Source organism: Chaetura pelagica, unplaced genomic scaffold (genome assembly GCF_000747805.2).
Source record: "Chaetura pelagica isolate M959 unplaced genomic scaffold, ChaPel_1.0 scaffold360, whole genome shotgun sequence".
NCBI lineage: Eukaryota > Metazoa > Chordata > Aves > Apodiformes > Apodidae > Chaetura > Chaetura pelagica.
The window spans coordinates 1,223,491-1,229,907 of NW_009951950.1; the positions used below are offsets into that span (position 1 = coordinate 1,223,491).

The following is a 6,417-nucleotide window of genomic DNA, read 5'->3' on the forward strand; positions in this document are numbered from 1 at the left end:
CCCGGACCTGTGCCAGCCACAGTGGCAGGTGGGCACCTCCTTCCAGTCTGGCTGGTGTTTCTGCCTCTACTGAATCTCCCCACCTCGGTGAGGACACCCAGCCCCAGAGGGTGCCTTGCCCCTGAGCTGTGTCTGAGAGTAAAGTAGGTAATTGGCCAGGAGACAAAGGTGGTCTCCTCCTGGAGCCCTGGGCACCGACACCAGGGATTACAGGGCCTCATTTTCTGAATGCTGGTCTAAGGGCTCAGAATGCCCACAGCCAGCCCTGTTTTCCAGGCATGGTGACTGCAACTGTGACTTGTTGACCTCAGATTTGTGGCAACCAAACCCTGAAATCATCAGCCAGACTGATACTTCAGTTGGAGATTTTCCAACATTTTGAGTGCATACACCAGTGATCAACAGAATTGGTTCTTGGGGCCTGTGGTTATCGCAAATGCTTAGAGGTAGAAACATATAAATAGAAGTAGAAAGAAGATGCTCATTTGATTGCTTCTAAATCAATAAGTAGCTTCTTTCACAAAGATCACCTTGAAAATATAGTTGCAGTTATCTGTATGCATTTATATATCATTAGTTGTGTCTGTATAAAATGAACTGCACAGTGTAAGGCAGTGAAAATGTAAAGACGTGTGAACTCTTTGCCAAATGTGAGCGATCACTAGTGAGACTTTCCAAAAGCAGTGCAGGCTTCATGGGTCTTCTCCTTCTGAGTTCGCTGACCAAGCTGTGACCAGAGCAAGGTATCTTGCACAACAGGAGGTGCTAAGGAAGTGAAGCCCATGCGGGGTAGCCTGCTTCCCTTCCCAACAGCCCCTTGTTGAGCAGAGGAGATAGAAAGAGTCTCCTAAGCTCTATAGAAAAATACAGAACGATCTTTTAATGCTTAAGAAATCATGTGGTTAGAAACAACTGTTATTACCTTGATGTTGGGTAAATGTTGGTCAAGTTCAAACAAACTTATACCTTAATGGGGAATGAAATACTATTTAAGTCCAGAACAGGTAATTCTGATTAAGGAATACAAACTTCAAAATCAACTTATTCTGTCATCCCAAGGGTCAAAATGTGACAGAAGTAAGAGAGTAGGCAGTAAAACAGTCATAAGTCTATCCCATAACCAAGGAAGAAAATTAGATTTTTAACCATGCTGCACATCTCATGCTTACTCCAGAAAATATAAAAGGTTGACTACAAATATGACAGCAAATATTTTACAGCATTAAACACTTCTGATCTTCTTTCACTATACATGATGAAATGGCTGCAAATCTCCAAGCCTTGCAAGCAGGTATGTCAAATGTTTAATTTTCTCTTTATTCTGAGTTGTGAGGAAAGATGAGAGAGAAAGAGAGAGAGAGAATATTCCTGGTACCAGGTAGGAAACATCAGCACTGACAGTGCTAAAAATTACTCTTCCAAGAGTACTTGCATGCCAAATGCTTTGCTTGAAAACGTATTAATGTATCAACAAGCCCACTTCCAGTTAACACAGATCACAGGGAAGAGTTCTTCATGAGTTGATGATCTGGGGTTGATACCATCTTGTTCCTCAGTTTAATTAAAATATGGGATTTTTAGGTTTCCCAGTTTTCTTTATTGGTAATATAAATGAATGTATGGTCCCCTTCCTGTGGTGCTGACTATTCACACACAAATTCCTTTCAACTCTTGGTAGGAAGGAAATGTTCAATGTTCTGCTTAGCCTCGCCTCAACTTTAGACATATGAGCTATGTCAAACTCCTTAATATCAGCGTCTTTAGTGTATAAGAGAACAAGGAAAGGGACAATTATTGTAGTGCTTTAGAGATCCACCTTTGTCCTCTCATAAGCAAAACTTCCCATAGTGACAGGCAGGCAGCTGAAAAAGAGATATGTAGGCATCTAATCCTGCCTGTACTGCAAAGGAAGGGCAGCAAACTGGCACATTTAAAATGCTTCCTTCCCAGCATCTTGACAGCTCTTGTTAGCTGCCCCACTTTGACCAGTTCATGAGATTGTGTGCACGCTCTATCACAGACTATTCCCAAGCATTTGGTGAAGAGGAGGTTGAGGAGCAATCCAACAGCAGCTGGCAACTGCTTGAAGGGGAGTAGCAAAAGCAACAGAGCAAAACATTCCTCAGGAGTGGCACTGGGGGACATGCAATAGTCAAAAGTTGCTTTTAGGGAGTTCAGAGGACTTTCTGAGTCCCTTCCAACTAACATTTCTATGATTCTGTGATGTCAGCCCAAATGTGACAGCCCACATAGCTGCATGGTGGAAGTAACAGACGGATTGATGGAATGGTTAGTCACTTCTGGGACTGTTACCCTAAGGACTTTTGGTGGCACACATCTGCCCCTGTATCTGCAGGTAAAAAAACCTGAGGAACAGTGTTAAGGACTACAGAAGAGTTGCAGCAGTGTTTTTATAGGGCAGAATTGCCTGATGTGCCAACATGTGTGTCTCAGTACATTTCATGAGAACAGCAAGCTTTCTAAAGAAAAAACAATCAGTATTTCTTCAATCTGCAGCTGCAGTTATAATTGCTTAGCAAGCTTTGTCTTTGAAAACATGTTTTATTCTGTGGAGACTAATTTTAATCTCAAATTTTGCTGGCTACTCAGTTTTTCATAAAAGTATGGTCAGCACCCAAATCATGTAAAATTACACAGTGTGGGGTTTATGCTCTGGTTTTGCGTTCAATAATTACTACTCTGTAATCAATTTTTACAAATGGGACTGCACCACAGGAATCAAGTCAAGCTTGATTAAAAAAAAAAAAATCAGGTTATGCATTTTGATAGCTTTCTAAACTTCTGAACTAACCTGAAGTCATCACAAAATTTAACCTCCTCCTCCTCATAAATCCAGAACAGTGGATTTTGGCAGGTGTGCAAATGAGCTGGAAATAGCATGTACTTCAAAAGCTTTGCTTTGCCATTTCATCAATCTCACCAGCTGCTTGTTGCATCGTATACTATAGCGCAACAGAGATTATCACCTAAATAATTAGCAATGATATGATGGCATAGCACAGTAATACAGTGGGTGTGTATATATAGTAAAAGTGTGTGGGTATTTTATAACCTGATATGCATGGCTCTTGGATCCCCTTGCTCCCCCACACATGTGAGCCTGTGCATGTCTCCTTGCAGTGCTGGATCCCAAAGCACGGTGTGCTGCAGCGTGGGAACTGCAGGGTTTTCACGTGTACGAGCAGCTGGGGAAAAACAGGCTTTCTTACTTAAAGCCAGCAGTCCCACAGGTATCTGGACAGCCACAAAAGAGGGCAACCTGAATCTGGGGAGGTACTTGACTCTGATCATTCAAGCCATATTCTGGAAGCCTGGTAGTTGTGAACTGGTTTGTTATCAACAGTGTTTATCATCCTCTTCAGTACCAAGCTGAGGCACAAATTCAGGTGGGCTGAGATGCATGAGAACAGACTTAAGCAAAATATCCATCTCCTGGCTTCAAACAGATACTGCTGAAAATCTCCTGAGGTACCTCATGAGCAAATGTCTTCACATATTTGCTAAATCTTTCTTCATTTGATCTGTGTCTCTCTGGCCTGGATTCTTTAGTGCAAGGCTGCCAGTGGCCATGGTCTTCTGGTACATCTGGAGGAAGCCCTGGTGACAACCAGCTCTGTAATTTAGGAGGCTCTGACTGCAGAGCTGCAGTGATTGAGCACATGCAAGACCAGTGGGTCTCCTTGACAGAGGTCAGGCTGAATCCATTATGGTCAGGAAAAGTAGTATCTCATGAGCTGAGACAAACATTTCCTTAAAAGTCAAAGGAAAAGGCTGTTTTTCAGGGACAAATTACCTTCTTCCATTCCTCCTTTGCATCTCTTTTATACGTACTGTTACTATAATGGACTACATTTCCAAAGGCTTTGGAAACCTGTTTTCAACATCTGTCTGAGGTCGTAAGAAAGAGGGATTTTAATAATTAAATTATATTGAGTGGATGTTTCCAAATGTAGCAAAACTACTTCCCATGAGAGTATAATTGGCAACCTCCACAGAGAAGCATGGTGGACATGATCCTTTTTTAACCAAGACGGACAGCAAACATAATACGTCTTGCAATTTCAGAAGCCATTTTTAACTTCTGTAATTCTATGCTGCACTAAAAGGGAAAACATATGGAGTGAAACAGGATGGCTCAGTGGAACCAATGTGTCACACCAAAAAAGGGCAAAGTCTCTACTTGACATCAATTGTTGGTTGAAACTTCACAATGGAAACTTGATGGAAACAAGAGGTACCACATTTCCCACAGCTACTCTCACAGGGATGTCCTTTTTTTGAATTGTTTATATTTTATCACAACATATAGAGGAACAGACATTGTGTCTAATTTTCATTAGCAAGTCTAATATTGGTCTATGTTTATAGGCTAGATCCAGAACAGAAGCCATATGTCTAGCAGGATAATTCAGATCCCCAAGACCTCAAAAAAATAGCTTGATTTAACAGATAGAAGTCTTCTAGGAAATGTCAAATTTATTTCGCTTCATAAGGAAACTGTTTCCATTTTCCACTTCATGAGAAAGTCCATACAACTTGCAGTATTGTTAAAAACTGTTCTTGAAATGGTTGTGGAATTTGGGAAGCCAAGAGATGTGATAATGTTGTCAAACATGATTTCCATTTATGGCTTGTTTTAAAAAAAGTAATGGATATTTTTCCAGCCAGAGTTACAAATGTTCATGTCAACAACTTTTTTCTCAAAGCTCAGTTTTGAAATTATATGTTTTTCATTACAATGCCTTCCCTGTTCTCATTTCCATCAGTCCCACTCCTAAAGGCCTAATTGCTTTTCTCTGTCATGACAGATGTTAACAAGTTGAATTACTGTCTTCCTTCCTTCCTTCCTTCCTTCCTTCCTTCCTTCCTTCCTTCCTTCCTTCCTTCCTTCCTTCCTTCCTTCCTTCCTTCCTTCCTTCCTTCCTTCCTTCCTTCCTTCCTTCCTTCCTTCCTTCCTTCCTTCCTTCCTTCCTTCCTTCCTTCCTTCCTTCCTTCCTCCCTTCCCTTTCCTTCCCTTCCCTTCCCTTCCCTTCTCTTCCCTTCCTCCCTCTGGCTGCAGGGCAAGAGTTGCTGGGCTGGGGGTGCTGTGGCAGCACCCTCATGGTGAGATTGACAGGAGGGGTTGTACATGGTGGTGGCTGCCAAAGAGCTGTCAGTGTTGAGAGACAAAGCTGTGCTGTGAGAACCTGCTGCGCCTGGGATAGAAAGGTGGGTGGGTGGTGGCCACAGGAGAGGAGAGATCAGGACATGAGACACCTTTGTTCCTGGGTCAGAGAAACTCCATCTTTTATCCTCCAGGTCTGAGTTGCCTCAGGGACTGGGCTGGTACCTATTGTGTTTATCCTCTTTTTTTGAGGCAGCTGCCCCAGGTAGCTATACTCTGCGTTTTAAATCATCCTAGTGAAGTCACCACTCATTTCTCTTCTGCATGTACAGGGGCAAAGGGGGATCCTATCTAAACATGAAGACCAAAGGGCACCTGGGGGCCACCTCCCATCATGCCTGTGTTACAACCTGCAGCTGCTCCTGCTCTCTGGCAGCACAGGGAGACAAAAGCAAGGGCCAGCTGTGTAGAGCATCACCATCCTGGACCAAACCACCAAGGTATCTATGGCTTCTCAGGTGTAACAGGTGATCTGAACTGCCATGGGAGGAGAAGGCTGCTAACAGCTCCCTGCCAAGACATAAAAACCATCCACACTTTACACCTTTGCCTTGCACTGGATTTGACTGCAATAAGATCAGTATTTTATAAACAGATGCCTCTCTGCAGTTCTGTATGTTAAGGCTGGATGTTTCTCAGGTGTTAAGAAGGTCTAGTCTAGGCTAAAAGCAAAACAAAGTTCTCTCCTGAATCACAAGTCATGCATGATTTTACTGTTTGACCTCAAGAGCAGTGGGGCAAAAGCCTCTGATTTCCCACCCACCTCACATCACCCTCTCACCCAACGCAGGGCTGGCAAAGGCATTGGCACTATCAAACAAAAGGTTTGTTCCCTCTTGTTAATCAAGGAATGCGGATGCATAAGGCAAAGTCACTTCCCACAGGAGAGAGGGGTGGTCCAAGCAGAGACTGTACATCTGAATAAGCACTGGGTTAACTCAGCCAGAACAAATTAGGACAAGACAAAAGGGACCAGAAAGGATTTTCTCAGTGTTTCTCCCCATTCTTTCTCTCCACACAATGAAATAAATAACTGTAGGCTACATGGGCAGGCTGCTAAACTATTTCAACACAACATTTTTCAGGCTTGAAATCTCCAATGAAAGGCAATCTTGTATTTTCTTCTGCTCCTAAGCCCTACAGTAAACATCAAATTGTCGTTCTCCATATATATATATTTAAAAGAAAAAAAAAAAAAGGGGGGGGGGGGGGGGGGGGTTCGATAAAAACGG

General features: G+C 42.8%; 1 protein-coding gene across 1 annotated transcript in view; it reads right to left on the bottom strand.

The window, feature by feature from the left end:
* NDP (Norrie disease (pseudoglioma)) overlaps positions 1–6,417 on the bottom strand; it is a 7,474-nt gene that overhangs the window by 375 nt on the left and 682 nt on the right. The window lies entirely within an intron of this gene.